Here is a 21,924-nt window from a genome sequence, read left to right as displayed (position 1 = left end):
AATGCTGCAAATGATTCAATTCTAAAGTTTCCATTTATGGGCATGATCTGTGTCACCCCAAATGTCTATGGTAGATAGTGAAAACTTTTGAATGTGAAAAATGCAACTACACACTGCATAAACATAATTTGCTTTTGAGAAATGATGAGTATATTTTTATATCTAGTTTCAGTGCAAAGAAGTGTCCAATTATGTTATATGTGACCCATTATTTAGCCTCAATGCAGATTTGCAGATTTAAAACCTGTTTGGGCTAAATCTAAAAATTATGCACCTGTTGAGACTTCAAAATGCTATAGAGAAGAGATTGAAAATCAATTTCTTAATCCATACATCTGACTACTTCCAATTCCTAATGATTTGTGATTGATCCTGGATTCTCTCTGAAGATATGCAAGTTGATTCTTTCTTCACATAAACAAGTTATCATACCCCTTGACTTATGAGCTTGATTTTTTTCTCTGAAGTTTGCTTGAGATCATCTGTTCTTCCCCCAAAGCATTTTTGAGTCTAAGAATCAGAGTGGATGGTTACAAAATCAATTGTATATGATAAAGAGTGTGGTTAGAAGAGGAAAACCACAAACTCAGGATGCATTTTGAGACAAAAGACCAACCTTTAACCACCAAAGTCCTGTGGGTACTCCTTCCCTAGAGAATCTCTCACTAAATCATGTGTGCACTTTTAGTAAATGCTCTGTATTTTTTGTTATTGTTGTTGTTAAATACAAAAATGTCAAGTTAATGTGACTGAAAAATACCTAGTCAAGCAATTCTAGTGAGTAACTGTATTTAAGTTAATTTAAGCATTGCTTGTTTTTTATTCATTCAATTTTTAGGTTCATCCCAGTGTGTTTATAGCTGCATTCATAGCTTCATAGGTAAGAAATTAATGAAACAGTTTGGTGAATGTGAAAAAAAGTGTAAGTGATGTTTATTCCCCATTGGCCTAGTAGAGGTAGCTTTTAAGTGGACATGGTAGCTGCTATTAAATATTATTTATTATATATGCATATAATTACATGCATGCTATGTTATGTACACTACATCATATACATATACATAACTATATGTATACTTAAATATACTGAATATATTGTTCAATTAAATATATTTCATAATAGATATTTTATAATATATATTTAATTAAATGAATATTTTTAGTTTAGCATACTCCATATATACATTGTTTCTGTCATTGAGCATAGGTTTATCTCAGAGGTGGATTTCTATGAATGGTGTGTTTCCATAACTCAGGATTCTTCTCTGCCATGATCCCCCTCAGCAGAAACATATTCTATTTTAAAATGATTCTGCCACTTTTGTTCAATTGAATTTGTTAAGTGCCAAATCACTGAGTCATACCCCCTGTTTGCCACTGTGAAGCTGAGCCAAGTTCTGTCTCCAAGGCGAAGCAGAAATAAACACCTTTCACTAGCACTTCACTCTCATGGTAAAATACGAGGGCATCCTTTCTCACTCTCTGCAAAGCAGACTCTGAAAACATTCCTTTCTGGATTTTCTGCTTTTCTAATTCTATTTTCTCCCAGAATCTGTTTGCAAAACATTTTATGGAATTGGCAAGTTATTTGCACTGCTTTTGCATTGCAGTCTGCCTAATTCAATTGCAATTATTTGTAAACTGCCGCCATAACTCTTCCTTGGCTAATGTCTGCAAACTGTTTACTAAACAATAAACTTAATCATGCATTCATTGTTGCAAATGTCTCCAAATGGCTTCAGAGTAGAGCTGACTTGACATTTTTGCCTATTTGCAAAGCCATGAAGGATGTTTTCTGAATAGACACCAAGTTCTATCATACTTAGTCATTCTACTTGCTGTACCTCTCCTTATCTATTGTAAATCGGGATGGCCTCTTTTCTGGGTCAGTCGATGTGCCCATACTGTAGATTAAAAGGACACTTGGCTGTGACTAAGGCATTGGTAGTAGTGAGTGAAGAGAAAGCACAGGTAATAGTTTGATTATTAAATATCACATGGATATTCACTTACTGTATTAACCAAGTACCTGTTAAATTTAAGATCCTGTTTGGGGCTTTTTGAGAAGTCCCAGGTATGAAGACATGGTTGTGTCCATTAATGATAAGATTGGATGGGAAACTGAGAAGAAGAGAGAAGATTAAAATGACTTCTAATTTCAAATCTGAAGATCTGAAAGAATCATACTGCTCCTAATAGACAAAGAGGATGTAAAAGTGGCTTGGGGAGGTAGATGAGAAATATGGCCCAAATATTTAAGTTTGAGTCCACAATTAGCACATTTTATCAGAACAATGTATCAAAAATAACTACCATGGAATTTGATATGGAGGATGACATTGTCTCAGAAGCAATGATTATAGCATTGTGGCGGATGCTGTGGGCATACGCAGGATTGCTGATTAAGGAGCATGAAAAGGACAGGCAGACTCTTGGAGGGAAGGTAGTTTCAGTGGAGGGTAAGATGAGGATTTAGTTAAGGGTACAGAAGAGATTGGTGGAAAGAGGGCCCTATTGTTACATGGTCATGGAAATCAGGGAGCATTTCAAGAAGTGTGGAGTGATCCACAGTGGGGATTGTGACATTGCAGATATGGTGATGACAAGGAGAAAAAGAACACTGAGTTTCCTGGTGATAAAGTCATGGAAATTTCACATGAAAATCATAAACAAACTCAAGGGTGGAAGCTATCCTTCCATCCAATAGCTAGGGTGAAAGATGCTGGTGAAGCCCTTAGAGCTGCTGCCCTCACACTGGCAGATTTTAGCTATTAAGACGTAGCCAGTGAGACTTCTTCAAACTCCCCACTATTGCCCTCTTCCCGATCTTTGATCAGAACATTTTGCCTAAACCATTACTGTTGACTCCACCACCCTCACTCTGCTTATGAATTTGCTCCCTAAATTAATAGAACAAATGGAAGCAACCAGGGGAGAGTTTGCACACGTCCATCCTTGTGTCCATCCCATATTGTCAGTCTACTTCTTACTGCTACTGTGAATAATCAGCCTAAACTCCTAAGTCAAGGCAGCCTCCTCCACACCGTGTCCCGTCCCCTTCTGTGCACTCATTGGTTCTTGGCCCAGGAGTTTCCTCCCCTCTTCTGCATCACCAGCATCCCTTGTTCCCTTGTTTGTACATGGATGCTCTCATTTTACACATCTTCAGAACACCGTCTCATGATCGCATCTTTTCCAAGGTCCTGCTTCATTTCTCTGCCTATACCCCATTCCTCTCCTATTCTTTATTGAGTTCATTTAAGTCAGCTTTGTGTACACTTCTCCTCATCATTGACAAAGCTCTTATCAAGGCCACAGATGACTGGCATTGTGAAATCCATCCATCAAATGGTACACACTCGATCACTCCTGTGTGTCTCAAAGCTCTTCCTGTGTATGGATTCCAGAAAGCCACATTCTCCTTTTTCCCTCCCACCTCAGAGAAGCCACTTCAATCTTCCAGCTGGTACTTCCTCATCAGCCTAACTGCTAAACTTCAGGATGCCCAAGAACTTATCTTTTGACATTGTCTTGCCTTTATCTATATTTATCCCCTGTGTGCTCTCATCCTGTCTATCAATGTACTCTAAATTCTAAAAACTCCTAAACCATCTTTTATTTTGTCTACATGATAGCAGACTGTATTTTGACATGTTATGTATACATGAAGTATAATTTCCCATTCTTGTGGTTGTGCATGATGTGGAGTTACAGTGGTCATGTATTCATACATACAAAAACATGGGAAGGTTATGTCCGATTTATTCTGCTGTCTTTTCTATTCCCATTCCCTCTCTCTTCCTTACATTCCCCTTTGTCTATCCAATGAACTCCTATTCTTTCCTCCCCTGTGTTAGTATCTTTATATCAGAGAGAACATTTGGCCTTTGGTTTTTTGGGGATTAACTTATTTTACTTAGCATGATAGTCTCCAGTTCTATCTAGTTACTAGAAAACTATAATTTCATTCTTTTTATGGCTGAGTAATGTTCCATTTTGTATATATACCACATTTCCAAAGCCATCTTGAGCTAACCTGTACCCTGAACCCCAGATATTGTGTATGTACTGGTCAGGCCCACTTAATATCTCCCACTCAACATTCTGAAACAAAACTCATTTTTTATGTTTAGATTTCTAACTCTACTCCTTCTCCAATCTTTTCTATCTTAATAAAGACCAATTTTATTCTCCTAATTGCCCAAGGAAAACAATTATAGACATTATTGACTCTTTCTTTTTAGCACAGCAATGAACCAATCCATCAGAAAATTTTCTGTTTGGAATAATCTACTGGTTGACCATTGCTGGTCACATCCCATTGCCAGACCCTTGATCCAAGTCACTGTCATTGTTTGCCTGGACCATTATGGTGGCCTTTCAGCCAGTATCTCTTGCTTCCACACTTTCCTGCCCAGAATCTCTTCTCCACAGCAGCAAACTGATTTTATGAAAATATTTTTATGCCAGTCTTCTGCTCAGAGGTCTCCTATAGTTTCCCAGGCCTTACCAAAAGTGGACACTGAAGCCCATTTCAAAAGCAATCCTGATAGTGGCCCTGGAAATTCTTGAATTTCACTACTTTGGCTCAGTCTATGCCAGCTAGTTGGGCCTCTTGCCTGCGGCTTTAATAAATTAAATGTCTTAGGGTTTTAGCATGTTCTGCTACTCCTTATTGGTTCATTCGTCCTCCCAAATCTGTAAAACTTTCTTCTACTTCCTTAGATATCTTGTCAAATGTCTTATCTGAGGCCTTTCCTAGAGAAAAAGAAAACTTCCTGTTCTCAATGCTTTATTCTGCTGTTTTTTGTCCCCACATCATCTACCTTGCCATATTTACTTATTTGCATACTTATTGCTTCCATTCAGTGAAATGTGGCATCTATGAAAACCGCGACTATACTTTCTTCACTGCCCTATCTTCTATCTCCATCACTTAGAAAAGCATCCAATACATGGTTAATGTTCAATAAATATCTGAATGAATAGAATTTAATTGAATGAATAAAAATTGAATAGTTCCTAGTACACTGCCTAGCATATCATATTGGTTCAATGAACCTCTATTAGATGAATGAATGAGTTTTTAGAATCGGACAGACATGTAACCAGTTGTAGACAGAAGTCAAGAGTCAGTGGAAGAAAGATAGATATTACTGAGTATTAGTTGGCTAACATGGCTATATAATCCTTTAGTAAGCCCTGGATATAAGGACACCAGGATTTTTCACTTCATCAGCAGCCTGATAGGATGTTGCTCAAGTGACTCTGCCAGGGCAGGTGAAGCAGAAAGACTGGGTTCTTCAGGACTAGCTGATGATATGGATTCCCAAATCAGGGGTTATCATGAAATCAATCTGAGTTAGAAGATAAGGCAGGTCACTAGAATCAAAGGTCCAGAACCATGACTGGTACCAACTGGGAAGATAACTTTTTAAAACTTTATTTATTTATTTATTTATTTTTTGTAGTACTACTGATTGAATTCAGGGGCTCTCTACTGCTGAGCTATGTCCCTATCCCCCCCACCCCCTTTTTTATTTTAAGGCAGTATTTTGCTAAATTGATGAGGCTGGCCTCGAACTTGTGATTCTCCTGCTTCAGCCTCCTGAGTAGCTGAGTTTACAGGCATGCACCCCCATGCCTGGCTTGGATAGATAGTTTTTAAAAGTCTGGCATGGAGCAGACATGCCTGTGGATGTCCTTCAAAGGAACCAATCAGCTATACATGGAGATCTCTAATACAATACAGAATGTATTCTAGGCCTAAAACCTAGGCTCTGATTTTGGTATTCAAGTATAAAGAGATACAGAGCATTGCTATATCATGTGTCCCAGCTTGAAATCCTAGTCATTCAGTTTCAGATCCAAACCTGTACCTGGTATAACCAATTCTGACACAATCAGGGTGTCTGATTATAAGACATGAAACTATGTTAGTGAAAACTCTGCAAGGCCAGATTCCTGATTGGCCAGTTCTGCAAAGGCTTCATTTGGGCGAACACACTTTCAGATTTCTCAAACCATTCCATTGGAATCAGATATTTTCCACTTATAAAACTAGCCACAAAATACAGCTTATAAAGTGCCCTAAACCACTCCATCAAACCAGCCAGAAAGCACAACTTCTTTTTGGCTTTCTAAGAAAGTCAGCTCTATAACAAAAACCATAACCCCCAGCCTTCCACATGCATGCTCCTGTTGGATGGAAAATAGCACTTTCTCCTGCCAATGCATCCCTCCACCTGCCACAAGGACCAGTGAATCCTTGCAGGTGCACACCCACAACTGGAAGCCATTCTTTGGTTTTCGCTGGTCCCCAACTCAGGGTGCAAACTTCTACTGTAAAACTGTTAAAGTGAATAATCAAAGGTCATTTGAAAAACGTGACACTTACTTGAATCAATGTCTTCTTGAGGCTTTTGAAAGGTGCAGCAGGCATAAAATTTAATATTGATTGTTGGGGCACATTCTATTCCCCCTTTCAGAGTCATTTCAGAATGACAAATAATTTTTGTTGATCCATAGCAGGACATGTCTCCTGGTCGACACGAGTCCTGGGCCTCCTTATTGAAGCTGAGCTTTTCTTTATTCTGTCCACTTCTCTCTATAGTTTCTCCCTGCCTCAAATTTCTTAGTTCCTGCCGTCCCCTTCTGCTCACTCCTCTTAGCTCCTGTTCTAATTTCAACTGTCATTTCCTCTGCTCTCCCGAGTGCTCCGAGCTCCTGTTCTAATTTTTCATGTCTTCTCCCAGCGCTGCCCTCCTTTCTGCCTCCCTGACCCTCTCTCTCTCCAGCTTTTCTCTCACTTTTACTCTCCCACATCCCATCAGAGATTTTTGCCTTAGGATTCGCTTCAGCTTCTGTTTTCTGCACACTGTTAAATGCAGTCAATGATACAAGGTCCAATCCACTCTGCCATATCCCAGAAGCACCCCCTCCCCCCCAAAAAAATCAGATTTTCTTACCATCTTCTAAACCTAAATTTAAATCCCATCTCCCCTAAATATTTACCTTCCTCCTGCAGACTCTACTTTCCGTCAGAATAATCTAAGAAAATCTTCTCTCTTTTTTTTTTATCTTTGGTTGACAAGAGCAAAATATAGGTAGTTGATCTGAAAACTCTCATTCCAGTATAATCTCTGGTCCAGTTTAATTTTCTGAAGTTGAGAAGGATTTCCAGTGAATATGTAAGTAAACATGGGCAATGATCTTCTGCAAGACTATCATTAATCTCAGCAATATTTAAATGAAAACTAACTTACATTTTGTAAGAGACATTTCTCAGGGGGTCTTTCCCTCCTTCCAGTTACACATAGAAACAATTGCATTCTCATTAATTACAAGTGAAGTGATTTAAGTGATTTGCATTATTCACAAACTACTACACCAAGTGTATAAACGGCAAACCATCATACTGGAATTTTGGACACACTAGGCTGGCATGAAAGAAATTCTCAGAAAATGTGCTGTAGGGATACAGAGTGCAATTCCTGGTTGTCTTGGACATCCATTCTGATGACAAGTATTATAGGGGACTCTATTTGTATTTGATCTTCAGAGCAAAAGAGCTCAGCCTTTGGGATTTGAATAATTCCATTTTAAAGAATGCATTTATATTAAAGAATATAGAGACCGTGCCTGTAGTTAGTTTGATGTCTAGGCTATTTTCCAAGAGTGAGAACATCTTCTAGACTTACATAGATTTTCCCATCCCCAGTTGGGAAAATTACAATAATTTATTCAAGTACCTGGTTATTTCCAGGGACTGTTTTCACATTATGTAATTGGTGAGTCATTTTAGCAAAATGCTTTCTCATCTGGAACATAACATTTCAGTTTGTTGGGGCTATACATACCTAAAGTTGGAGAAAGTGTGTTGACAAGGTCAGAGTTCAACACTGTACATATTCCATCTTACATTTTTCAAGAAGTCATTGACACTCTTTCTGGAACTAATTTCAAAGGCTTTAAGAAATTATGAATGACACGATATTTTTGGCTATGTATTATTGTTATTATCTTTTACAGATGGCAAATGAAAGTTTGGGGTTATAACATTCAACCCACAATGACTTAATAAACTTTCTGAGTGTCCACTTTGTACCCAGCACTCTGATGATGGGTGCAGGGGTCATAAAGATGAATAAGCCCAAGTTCCTTCTCTGAAGGCGCTTCCAGTTAAAGGTCATGTCAAGAGTCAACCAAAAAGCCTTAGCTTCTTCTGAAAACCTTAAACCCAAATACCCTTCTCCACACAATAACCCCAAAGCTAAATCTCTCCATGGCATCTGCCTTAAAAAAAAAAAAAGCATAAAACGCACAAAGAAAAGGTTGTGCATATGTTACATTTTTCACTTACACTTCTCAAATCGACAGAGTACACACAAACTTCTCAAATACATAGTAGAGAGAAAAGGATCAAATGCAAATTCAGCCCCATGTAAGTTTCTGATGATTACCTGCTTTTAATTAAGTTATTTTCCTTTTCTAACTATCTCCAGGTTTTTTTTTTCTTTTTGTTCCATGAGAATGAGCAGAAAAACAAAAACATGGGCGAGGAGGAAAAGACTCGTAGCTCTCTTGAGAAACAGGAAGTTATGTGAAACCTTGTTTGCCCTTTCTACTGTGAAGAAGTTTGCTGAAGAGATGTGACCCTGTGCTCTGCTATGTAAACCACCTACAGAAATGGCAGAGGTCACCGTGGGAAAAGAAGGGGTGCTTTGGGCCCAGAGTGACAACAAAAGTCAGTGCTTCCAGGCATCTCAGGATGAAAAGTAAAACCGTTGAGCAGTTCAGAGGGGCTGGCTTTCTTCTTCCTTCCTCTCTTCTCGCCTCTCTCTCTCTCTCTCTCTCTCTTCTGGGTTAAATTTTAAATCATTACAAGCCCATCAAACATGCTGATCCTCTCAGATGTAGTCTAGTAACCTTGATGGAGTCTAACCTTTAACATGCCTGTTTGGATGACATTAATGGTCCAGCTTTGATTTTCCCTTTGCAAGTTGTGACTATGAGCATTAAGAAGGAAATACTATCTCCAGAGATGTGCCACCTGTTTTTTGCATACTTGTAGGGTTTTATGAAGAGGCCTTGAGAGCCTCAGGGTTCCTGAGGGAGGTCATAGTACTGGACCCAAAGGTGCTTTTTTTTTTTTTTTTTGAGGTTAAGCTTATATATTTTGCAAAAGAGCTCTGTGGTTAAGAACAAATTTTGAAAATGGTTGACCAAGGGGATCTTTGCTGCTACCTACTGAAATATCTAGATATGTGAGAGTTTTTGTTTTTTTGCTTTTCTCTCAGTTTCTTGGATCTTGCTGCCTTTCCCAATTTATTGTGTGCTTTCCTTCTCAAGATAGAAATGTCTTTATAGTTTTAATGGTTCCAGATGTGATGTGGCAGAAAATTCTGATTAGGTCCAAATGATTGCATGACCTTTCTGAAATTTCTATTTTAGTTTGGTCAGTTTAGCATTAGCCATACTGTGGCAAAAGGAAGGTACTTACGTGACTATATTTATACTTTTGGGCAACCAAGGTATTATTTAATTTATTAGGCCCGTGTTTCATTTTCCACTGAGAGGAACTGACGTGGAGCGGTGACTAATTCTTGAATGTAAGACAACAAGTTGGGCATTGCTTTTGGGCCTACCCTCTGAGGTTTCTGACTTAGCAAGTCAGAGAGAGATGGAAAAGTATATATTTTTATTATGTTCCTCAAAGAGGCAGATGATGCTGATTCAGTAGATTTGGGATAGAGCCTGAAAATCAGTATTTTATTAGATTTATTATTATTTATTTTAATGAGGGTTCCTGATGCAACTTAATTTCTGAGAAATTTGTTTTGTCTGTGTATCAATTTAATAATTATTCACAGGTTGTTTGCCCAGTTAGGCAACCAGTGGTTGATTTTCTCCAGATGCCTCCATGTCTGATTTAAGGTTGAAAAAGAAAGAAAATTTGCCCATCCAAATTCAACTATTAGAGATGAGACTGTATGCTGGAGGATGCATGGGCGTTCTCTAAGGTAGGTGGGTAGGGAAGGAAGCTATTCAGTCAGGGAAGTGAGCTGTGCAGAGTCAGGACCAAACCAGAGGGCAGCAAGCTGGAGAAATGACACTCAGAGTGGAAAGACCCTCCCTGTTTCACTTTGTCCATTCTGTGTGGTAGCGAGGCTATTTGCCCATCTGTTTTTTCCATAAGACTCTGAATTTTAGACTTCTTTGCAAGGGTGAGGACTGAATCATAGTCCCCTGGGTCAGTATGTGATGCTTTCTTAGAGTCCTCTAAATGTATGGTGGGTGAATGAGCAGAGAACAAGGAGGTGAGAGGTCACAGGTCACGTGGAAGGATACACTTTGGCCTCAGATTAGAGAAGGTCATAGAAGACTTTTAATGTCATGATTCGTAGTCTGTTCCTCAAAGTGTAGTGAAGTCAAAAAATTAGCTAATGAAGGAAATGTGTTAATATGACTGCTGTTTCTAAAGTTCATTTTGGGGACGGAATGGCAGGTAGATAGTGGAGTAGAGTGATCAGAAGCAAAGATTGAATAAGGAGCTAATGCTATGGACCTCGAAAAGAGATGATGTAGTCAGAATGAGAGCCTCCCTTAATGACAGGGTAGAGTGTGCACACCTGGGAAAGACTCTGAAGAAGACACAACAAAATAGAGCCTCGAGTCAGCAGTGGGGGCAGATGGGGGAAAATGGTGATTTGAGGTTCCAGTCCTCTCGGGGTCAAGGGGGTGCAATTACTCAAAAATCAGAGAACAAAAAGATATGGTGTGGCAATGGGTTTTGTTTTCCATATGAGTATCCATGGGACATCTGGATCCACTGGAAACAGGTGGGAGGCTCAGGAGAGTTGCAAATCTTGAGGACATCCTCATTCAAATATTGTGTTCTAGGAGGGGATATGTTCACCTAGTTTTTGTTTATTTTTATTTGTTTTTTCCACCCCACTTCTTCCCCATAAAGTGAACTCTTGATAAAGTGAGGATGTTGGAGGTAAAACTTTAATATTTTTTTAAAGTAATGTTTTCCTACTTTGAACCCTTTGCTTCTTCCTGTATTCAATAATTTTATTGAGTTATCTATTGCACATTCTGTTGGATTCTATAGGCACGAGCCTTGCCTTTATTATGATGTCATAGACACAGAAAACTGAAAAAAAAAAAAGAGAAATTTACAAATTGACTCCTAGATTGACACCTCTCTGGGCCACTGTCTCTACCTACAGCTCGTACTTGCCATTTGGTATCACACGTCAGACATTAGTCTTGGCCACAGGCGCAAAAAAGATCAAGTCCCTGCTCTTGAGAAGTTTATATTCTCAGAGAGGAAATTAGGAAACCCGGGAAAATATGTAGCAATGTTTTAATCGTCATGAAAAAATAAATAGGATAAGAAAGTTAAGAGAGGCTGCTGTGTTCATCTCTACAGTGTTTTGACATTGAAAACAATAGAGCACTAAATGCTGAGAAGTATCTGTTCTTGGCTTAAATGTGAATCCTTTATGAATGGAATACATTATGTGGATTCAAGCGACTTTCTTTTCTTTATCCTGAGAGTTTGGTCAACACAATTTCATGCCTAGGAGTTCATTACACTTAACATATCTTTTCCTGCTCTTCACAATTTCTTCATTTAATATAAAGGGGGAGGGGTAGGCTAGGTGATGAATATCATTTTCTTTTGTGTAATCAGTCTTTCCTTTTGGTGTTGTTGGAGGTATTTTTTTTTTTTATTATTTCCACTTGAGTCAAGATGAATCGTATCTACCTATCACAGGGTTCAGAAAAAGGCCTGTGCACAAGTTTGTGTGACAGCTTAGGAAGGAGACATTCACCCTTCCTTTTGGTCTCCTAAAGAAACAGTTTTGTCTATTTTTTGGCCAAGCTTTGAAACAGAAGCAATCACATTGCTATATCAACCTTACATTTAACTCTGGGCAAATGCACTTTTATCCTTCCAATCATTACGCTAACCATCTGTGAAAAAGCATAAATCTCAGATTCCAGGCATCTGGTGAATCAACTAGAACATAATTAAGTTCAACCAAATCTCTCTTCTCTTCTGTGAGGTTCTCAGCGCACTGTAGAATAAGGCTACAGTTGGGAAAGTGCATTTTGAGAAGCTGTAAGTGTAGACAGAATCCTCTGGGCATTAACTCACCAAAGTTAATCCACAAAGGCTTACCTAGCTCTACCACCTACTAACCATGTGGCCTGGGAGGTGATCAATTTCTTTGGGCTTACTGTCTTTCTCCATAATGTGTTTATAGCAGCATCAATCTCAGAAAGTTACTGCAAAGATTTAAAAAAAAATTGCAGGTATGTTCTAGAGTCATTTGGAGTATGACACCACTTCACAGCCCACTGCCTTCTTTGAGAAGTACCAGCAAACAACCTGGGTAAGGCTGGAGCAGCCATATTTGTGCCATGGATCTTGCCTCAATGTCCATTGCTGATTGAAGAAGTACGGGCCTCTTACCTAACATGCCAATCAGACCTTTTCTTCCCCAAATTAGTACTTGTAATTGGGAGATGCAGAGAATGGGAGTGGTTGAACTGAGTTACCAGTACCAGATCTTAGGAGATCAATACATTTCTTCTTCTTTTTACTTGGCTCTAGATTTCGCTGGTTGTCCTCTTCCATGGTAAATTGCTTCCTCACATTTCATGAGATATCTTGGTATTCTTTGTTAACCATCTCTCTTTAGTTGCAATTGAATTTTGACCATTCACCTCTGAAACAAAACCTGAGGTGCCTAAACTGAAAAATGCTTGACATTATTTCACATCAATGTCTTCTAGTGTTTCCTGGCTCAGATGTCACACTTCAAGTGGACATTTCAGCATCTTCCTAGAAACTGTCTGCTCCTTTAGGATCATGTCAAGCCCATCCTCAAGTCACCATGAAATCTTTCCCCCAAGTGTTTTTTTTTTTCCAAAGTCCTTCATTTTAGTAACGATACTCCCTTACCTGGACCCCTCCCTCTTAAGATAGATTTACCAAATACTCTCCCAGTTTTCCTTTAACTTATTCTCCATACTGAAGCTGAGGGAGAGGGATTCTTCAAAGTGAATAACATAAACCAGATCACATAACTCGTTTGCTGAAAGCCTTTGAGTGGACTCAACCTTGCCCTTGGAATACCATCTCACCTCTTTCATCACCTCCAGGGTCCCTTGGCTCTAGTCTCACCCACTACTCCACTTCTACCTATGACTTCTCCTTTCTGTGTCTACTTCTTCTTAACCTTGCCTTGGTTTCCCAAGAGTTCAAGCTCTTTCCCTCTCTGGAGCCTTTTCTCGTGTGATTTCCTATGTTTGCATTTCTCCCTCACATGATTCTCATTTAACTCCCTTGTATTCTCATCTCATTCATTTTCTGCATTCTTCCCTGACCCCTGTGATATTGTGATACAATAAGAAATACACACCTTTAGTCTGTGTTCTGTTTTCTGGAACATAGCTCCTGAAACCTTTGAAATCTCTGAAGCTATGCTTTTGTGTAATCTATGAAATGAGTGATGTTGGGTCTCCTGGGTAGCCTCAGATTGAGAAACAATGTAAATAGATGGCTGAAACTCTCAGACCCAACCTCTGGCTTTTGAGGAGGGAAAAGAGTCTGAAGCTAGAGTTGGCCAGCAATAGTGAATGATATTTCATGAAAATCTCAAAGAGCAGGGATCAGAGAGTTTGGGTTTTTGAACACATGGAGGTGTTGGGAGGTTGATGTGCCTGGAGAGGTCATAGGAGTGTCACACTCCTTCTTTCATACCTTGCCCTATGAATTCTTCCCATTTGCCTGTTTCAGAGTTGTATCCCTTATATTAAAGGAGTAAATCGAAACAAAGTGTGTCACTGAGTTCTGAGAACCGTTCTAGCAAGCAACCAAACCCAAGAAGTAAACCATGGGGATCCCTGGAATTGCAATTGGCATCTGAAATGGGTGCAGTCTTGTGGGACCAACCCTGCACCTGTGTGATCTGATGCTATCTCCAGGTAGGACACCCAATCCTTGTCTGTAAAGAACTGTAGACCTCTCACCCATGTTTTCTCTGATATAAGAAGATATAACTCATAGTAGGGTAGAGAGGGGGAGCATGAGAAGAATAGATGAATTGTAGATAGGGAAGAGGTGTGGGAGGGAAAGGGAGGGGGCAGGGGATTAGCAAGCATGGTGGAATGTGGTAGACATAATTATCCAAAGTACATGCATGAAGACACGAATTGGGTGTCAAGATACTTTACATACAAACAGAGATATGAAAAATTGTGGTATATGTATAATAAGAATTGTAATGCATTCTGCTGTCATTTATTTATTTAAAAAATCAATAAAAAACAGAAAAGAAAAAAAAAAACAACTGTAGAATTGCTTGATAAAGGAAAAGTCCCACAAAGCTGGTCACAGAAGTGTTCTGGGTTGAGTATGAGCATATTGAAGAAAACAGGGTGTTTCCCCCATTTACTCCATACTCAAAGTGGATTCCCTGTTAGTATAATTTTCTCCCAAATCTCGCTGATAAAGAAGCTCCCAGAATCTATAGTGATAGTTGTATTTGTCTAGCTATTTGCTTAGTCCTCACATCTCTCATGAGACTGTAGGCTACGTGAAGACAAGGAGTACATAGACTTGCCTCAGCCCTTCCTAGTATCACAGGAAGATAAAAACAGGATTCTTAGACTGCTGCCATGACATCATGGAGACAAACAGAGGAATGACAGATGTTACCTGCATCAAGGTGAAGCCAGGTGTATGGCATCACTTGGACTGCCAAATAACTCAGCATCCAGGAGCTAGGGCCGTAGAGTACTTTTGTTATTTTTAGATGAAAATGCTGGGCAAATGCTTTCTTATATTTCTTTCTCTAACTGTGGAGTTGTGCTAGGCAGACAATGCAAAAGCACAGAAATCAACCAAGTTCGCTGAAAGCGCTATTACAGAGGGGATATTTTCCATGCGTTTTTAAAATTAAAGTCTCATGCAACTAGCAGAAAAATACACCACAGCTTCTTTAGCTTGATTGTTTCAACTTTTAATAGTAAAGTCAATATGTGCCTCCAACTAACTGTTGGGCATTGTTCTGTGATTGCCAGGTTGTTTTATGTATGTGAAGCAACAAAACAATATAAGGTGACAAACAATAGATGGAAAAATATATAAAATGAAAAAAAAAGTTGGCTATGTGCTACCTCAGGCTTTAAAACTCCTCTTATACACTTTACCACGAAGTCTATTAAAGCAAAATATAGTGGAAATACAATATACTGCAATGAATGTCTTCAAACTAGCAATTTAGCGCAAAAGCTGAGGGCAGTTCTTATGCACCGACTTTTAATACCAAGACGATTTGTGGTCTCACAAAGTTCCTGCCTTAGGCAAAAGTTGTGCTGAGTTCTAATAGGTCTAGTTTGTTGGCTGTCAGAATAATGGAGAATTTGGTAGCAGAGGGGCTGGATGCTGTAAACAGCAGAGATAATTAGAAGGTCTGCGGAGAGGAGAGGGAAGCTGGTTTATATTCCGTTGCAGGGGAAAGTGTTTGTTCAGGAAGCTGCTGGTTGACACAGCATAGTCTGGATCATAGAATGCTTATTGGGGGGAACTTTTGTGGCTCTTTTGGAAGCCTAGTTATCCTTTTTGTTATAATGCTATGGCTATAATTAATAAGTTGCACTTTGTTGACTACCTACTGTGTGCTTTGTCTTTCCCATTCAGTTCTTCTGTATTCCCATTCTGCAGAGAAGGAAATCAAGGCTCAGAGAGGAAGTTTTATCAAGGGTCAGGAACTAGCAAACAGTCAAATTTATGTCAACTAGAAACCATGCTATTTGCACTATATGGTGATGTGTTCCTATGAGGCATGGGTAACACTGCCAATCAGTGCTTTCACTGAGAATCTTATGCATAAATGTGTAGTTTCAATATGTGGTCACCGCAGAAGCAGACTTTAGTTTCACAAGAAGGGGCTGGGATCAAGAGTGAGGTCTCTCATAACAAATTATTAATGTCAGGTCAAGGGCTAAAGTTTTCTAGTAATTTACTTTTATTTTGTGCAAATTAGTTTGGGATATAAATGATTGTTCTTTGTAATAACACGATCTTTCCTTCTTGGACAAAGTTTGTTTTCTTGCCTGGATGAACCAGAGGGACATGTCATTGCAGCCTTTCTGTGTCAGTCTCTCCAACCTACCCCCACGGGGTTATTCTGCCAGTTGAGTTCCAACCCAACAGGGTAAGAAATCCAAAAGTGAATTCCCATGGAGTACAGAAGAACTTAGGTGATAATTTTACATTCATGATAAGTTTGCCTTTAACTCTACCTGCAAATGTAAATGCATATGACAAGTCACCTTCTTGCTAAGGAATAGGGACCAGACTTAATGGCAACCTCTACCTTGGGGACCTCAGTTATACACTTAGGTATATCATTTTTTTAAAATGATAATTAACATTTTCCATCTCATTGTGGAATGTCTACATTCTTCCCCTCCCCCCTCCAGAAAGCTACAACAAAACTAGGAAATTGACAGGAAATGAGAAATCAATGCTATCATATGTGGAGATTAAGAGGGTGGAGTTCCTTTGGCTGGAAAGGGAAGAGTGGAGAAGGCACTACTATAAGATAATCTCAAGGGCATGATAGGGACTTGTTTACCAAACACCAGATCATGTGAACAAGATGACTTCATTAAGAAGTCTTCCTCTGCTGCATCCTTCCAGGCAAAATCAACTTCCCTTCCACTTGCTCTGCATGCATACCCACAAGAATTTGTTTCTCCATCTTAATGACCTTTGGCTCAGTGGTTCAGGAGAAGTAGCAGGTATAGAGCCAAGAGCACTGACTGTGAGCTAAGAAGATGTAGATTCTGGATCTGGCTCTGCCGTGACTTTTATTGTGCTCTAAATCCTCCAGTTTGCTCATCTGCCCAATGGGAATGTCAAGTCTTATGAGATTTGCATGAAAACCTCACAGGTCTTTACTGAGGTCATATGAGAGGTGGCATACAAAGTGCTTGTGGTCAGTAAGGAATTTCTGATGACCTTTCTTCAGGTGATATAGGCCATTTTATTTGAGTGTTGCTGGAGAGAACACTTTGGGTGCTATAGTTTGACAGACCCTTCCCTTAATTGCTCCAGGAATCTCTAGCTTTTTGGAACAAGACTTCTCTGATGCCACATTAAGGTTGTGCATGCCTTATTCAGGAAATGCCACAAGAACACTTGAACAACAGGCTACGAGAGGATCATCTGTTTAACTGGGACTCAGCATCAATGGGTTCTGAAGCTTTGGTGCCATGAGTGTTTCTCTCAAGCAACAAGGATAATAGGAATATTCTTAAATCCACACACCTGTCTTAAAATCCACATACCTCTCAATTGAGGTATATAATGCCTTAGCAATAGCGTACTTCCATATAAGAAATTCCTCCAACCACATTGCCACATTCTAGGCCGAGTCTCCACAGCCCTCAACCTATTACAGGCACGGTTTTCTAATGGGTTCTGAACGCCTCCACCTTTTCAACTATGGTTGCTGATGAACAGCCACTATAACAGATGAAGAGCCATCTATTAAAATCACCCCCAAACCACATTACTCCCTACATTAAAGTCCTTCCTCAACCTCCTATTGTTTCCAGAATGCAATCCAGTCTCCGAATCAGTGAGTTCAATGCCTCCTGAATCCAGCCCCTGCTACCTCTTCACCCTGGCCCTGCCCTCTGCTTCTGCTCTCTTTCACCACACAGAGACACACCAGGCCTCCTTTTAACAACTTGGTCTCCTGGATGCCTCAGGCCCCTGGATCCTGTGATAGTCTCCGATAAGGGTGTGTTTCTTCCAGGGACTCCTGTTACTAGTTTCTTCTCTTTTTTTTGCCTTTGGTTAAATGTCATGTCTGCAAAAAAAAAAAAAAAAATCCCCTGACTCTTTCGTTTATATAGGATTTGCCCCTTTTATCATCTGTCCTTCATTCTTATTCTGTTTTGCAGGAGTCAGCAAACTACTCCATTGAAGAGTTTGAAAGGAAACATTTTAAGTATTGGGGGTATAGGGTCTCTGTTGCTAGTATTCAACTCTGCAATTGTATGGTTAAAGCAGCTGTAGACAAAACAAACTTCTGGGCACATCTGTGTTTCAATAAAACTTTATTTGTAAACACAGGCAACTGGTGAACCTGATTGGCTGACCCCTATGCTATGGCTTAGTGCTTTTAGTGTCTCTGATGGCATTTATTGGCAATTTAAGTGTCCTTGTGCTCCCTCAGTTGATTGTTGTCTGTACTCCCTAGACGACTGTGTATCCTGGGAAGCAGAAATCACATTCCTTCTGTTTATCTCTGCAATCTCAGTGGCTAGAGGGGTTTCTGGCACACAGTTGATACTTAATACACATTTTAAAAATAAACAAAATAGGCCTGGGGTTGTGGCTCAGTTGGTAGAGTGCTTGTCTAGCATGTGTGAGGCACTGGTTTGATTTTCAGCACCACATATAAATAAATAAATAAAGGTCAATCAACAACTAAACAAAAAAAAAATTAAAAGAAGAGTGAATAAAAGAATAAAATGTGCCTTACGTGTTATTTTCCCAGCAAATTTTATGTATCTATTAAATTTGCTTCATAGTACTTGTTTCAACTTGTCATTGTTCAGTCTATCTGTTTTTGTAAGTTCCATGATCACAGAAACTCTGTGTCTTATTGAACTCATATAACCCCCAGCAACTTCAAACTGTTTGGCATTCAGATGTTCAAACAAGTGGGATAAACAAATGAATGAAAGAGTATTTCCACTGGGTAAAAGGAAGCTTTGACTTCTATGATAAATTTTGTTTTTAAAATGTGTGAATGAAAGAGTGAATGAAGCAATGAATGGAATATGCCCACTGGCTCTGCATAGCCTTAATTTGAAAATTCTAAAAATTCCCTAAATTGTGAGTTAGTGAACCCTGTAAAAAACAAAATAAAACAAAAATTTGTTATTTGTCCCTGTCTAGATAAGTCTCTTTAGTTATTTAGAGATCTGATAAGTAGTCATATTCTCGGGCTCTTCTCAAGTAGCTTCTCAGTGAATGTCAATTCTTCTGAAGGGTACACCCAGAAGCTGCCCCAAGTCAGCCCCACTGGAAGGCTCAGAGTGACCCTTGAAGGCATTTCTTCCTGTCACATGGTTCTGCCACTAAGAAATGATTTTGTTTTGGCTCATGATCATAACCATGTCTTTGTCTCCATGAAAAAGCTTTAGACTTAATTGAAGGGAGGTGTGGCAAAATGACACCGTGCACCACAACCTGGGAAAGAGAAGGATGAATAATGTGGCAATCTCTCCCAGTTTGTGTGAGGCAAGCCTTGTGTTAGTTTTTTTTTTTTTCTTGGAGTCATTATTAATAATGTCCCTTCTCCAACTCAAAATGCCTGCTTTGGACAGTAAATTATCTTGTCACTAGAAACATAAGGGATCAGGTACATTTCTTTCCTAAAGACAAGATGAGTGTACACTGGGTGCCTAGAAGGTTATTGGAGTTGGGTTTTGGAAAGGTCAGACTGTCTTCTCTGGCTTGTGGTGGATGATACTCTTGTTTGTGACTATCAATGGACATTTTGGTACAACGTATGGAGGTAACTCCAGCAAAGCAAATTTAAATATTTTATTATTTTAAAGCAGACTTTGTGTGCCTCATATAAATGGTACTGCCTCTGGAATGCTGACCTGTTCTTGAAAGTTTGATGCCACTATCTGGCCTAAGTCTTCCTGAGCTTGTTAAAAAAGTTCAGGAAAGCCCTTCTACACCACTGGCTCTACTCAACCCCTAACCTTCTAGCAGCCATTAAGAAACATTGGGCATAAATTCTCTGATCATCTTTGATCACTGAGTTAGGAAATATCAAGATTGATGTGAAGGACGTTGTTTAGAACACAGGCTCTGGAAGCAGACTGCTGAGCTTCAAATCCTGGCTTGGATATTTACTTCCTGCATTACCCTTGGCCTCCCTGTGACTAAGTTTCTTTACCTGTAAAATGGATGTAGCTATTGTCCATATCTCTTAGGGCTGCTGCAGTGACTTAATGAGTGACTCTTGTAAGATACTTGAAAGAGTTCCAGATACAAAGTGCTCAGTAATTGTAAGTTATTATTACTATCTACTTATACTTTAATGCTCTCCAGAGAGGATTTTCCATCTTTAGGCAAAAACCATTTTCAAAAGATTTGAGAAATGGTCACCATCCTGTGAAAATTTGTTATAATGGCCATATCATAAATCTTATTGGCATATTTGCTTTGAGGTTCATAAAAAAGTCATGATTTCCTTAACATTGCCTTATTATATAATGTCCCCCAATATTTTATAATTTCTGTACCTCTTTGAACCAAGACTACAATAAAATAAATTAAATTAATTAGAGCAGATAATTATTTTAGCTAACCATAATTTTACATCATGTATCAATTCAACACTGCTTCTTTGTTCTAAAGAATCCAGTTTGACTGACACATAAGAGTAAAGTAATATAAGGTTCAATTCTATTTAATAGCATCTGATTGTATTCTCTCAGTAAGTCAGATAATTAAGTAATTCCTCTGTAATTATTAGTATTAATTTTGTATATCCTTTCTAGTTACCAGAATTATTATTCTTTCTTTTAGAGTGGCAATTATTGTTAATTTAATTCCATATTCGACATTGACTCCTGGTAAATGACTCCAACTCTTAAACTATTGTGTTTATTTAGACCCCCCTGCCGCAAAAAAAGAAAGAAATGCACTTACATACATTTTCCATTTCTTAGCTCATTTAATTTGTGATTTAGTTAGATAGTTTCACAATGTTAATTTGGTCATATCCGAAATTTAGATATTGTTGATATTTGCATTATAATACATAATTCATGAACAATAATTATTATTTTTTTATTGTTCTAGAACAAGTTGTTTCTATAGCTTCATGAGGGCTATAGGATCCTTAGAAATTGTCTAGTACAACCCTTCTGTTTTACAGACATGAGGTCTGAGGAAGGCTAGTGACTGGTCCAGGCTCAGGCTCTTGTGTCCACCTTCAGGTCTTTCACTCTTTTGGTCATTGTTTCCCATCCTTTGAAATCCTTCTCCATTTTCTCAGCTATTATCTTCACTCTTCAAACCAAAAATGGTTGGTCCTCCAGCTTCAGGAAGGTGGGAGAAGATTCTAGAAGGTGAGGTCAGCTGTGCCCAGGATATTAATGGAAAAGGCAATTTGACCAGGGACAGACAACTCTTAAAGGTTCTTTGGTAGGCAGATGGTGGAGGGTATGTGGAAGGTAATGGCCTGGAAGTAAAATGATAATTTGTTTGAGAGGAACTCTAAGGCTCTAGAGAGAGGGAGAGGGAAAGCCAATTGATTCTAAAGAAGTGGCCCACAAACAACTCTCAATGTAAGAGACCTAGATGAATAGTTGACTTAGCCATGTTCCTCAGCAGACCTTATTCCATTGTTGTCAGGTTCTGTGCACTTAACTCTGATGGATTTTTCAAAGATGCCCCTTCTTCTCCAGTCTCACTATTACACTCCCAGTAAGGACCCCACGAGAGCTCCTGTGCACTCATGTGATACTTCCTCACTTGGTTGCCTGTCTCGGCATATTCTGCACACCCTGCTCCATTGGGCCTTTTCTAGTGCAAAAATTGAGCCTAATCAAGTGCTTATTTTAAACCTGAGCAGGGTCCTATTTGGCTTGCAAGTTAAAGTCCAAAAAAGCATTCTCACATTCTGGTCTTCATGTGCGTTTCTGGCTCTCCCTCCAACTTCTACTAGCCACCTGCTCTGCTGACCAGCCACGTTTGCTCTTTCTGAGCACACCATGGAATTCGTCCTCTCTCATTTGCTGTCTCTCTCCTTTGTCCAGAGGATGTCTCCTGCTTATGGGCTCAACCCAAATGCACTG

This window comes from Ictidomys tridecemlineatus, chromosome 5 (genome assembly GCF_052094955.1).
Source record: "Ictidomys tridecemlineatus isolate mIctTri1 chromosome 5, mIctTri1.hap1, whole genome shotgun sequence".
In the NCBI taxonomy this organism is placed as follows: domain Eukaryota; kingdom Metazoa; phylum Chordata; class Mammalia; order Rodentia; family Sciuridae; genus Ictidomys; species Ictidomys tridecemlineatus.
This window is presented reverse-complemented; position numbering follows the sequence as displayed.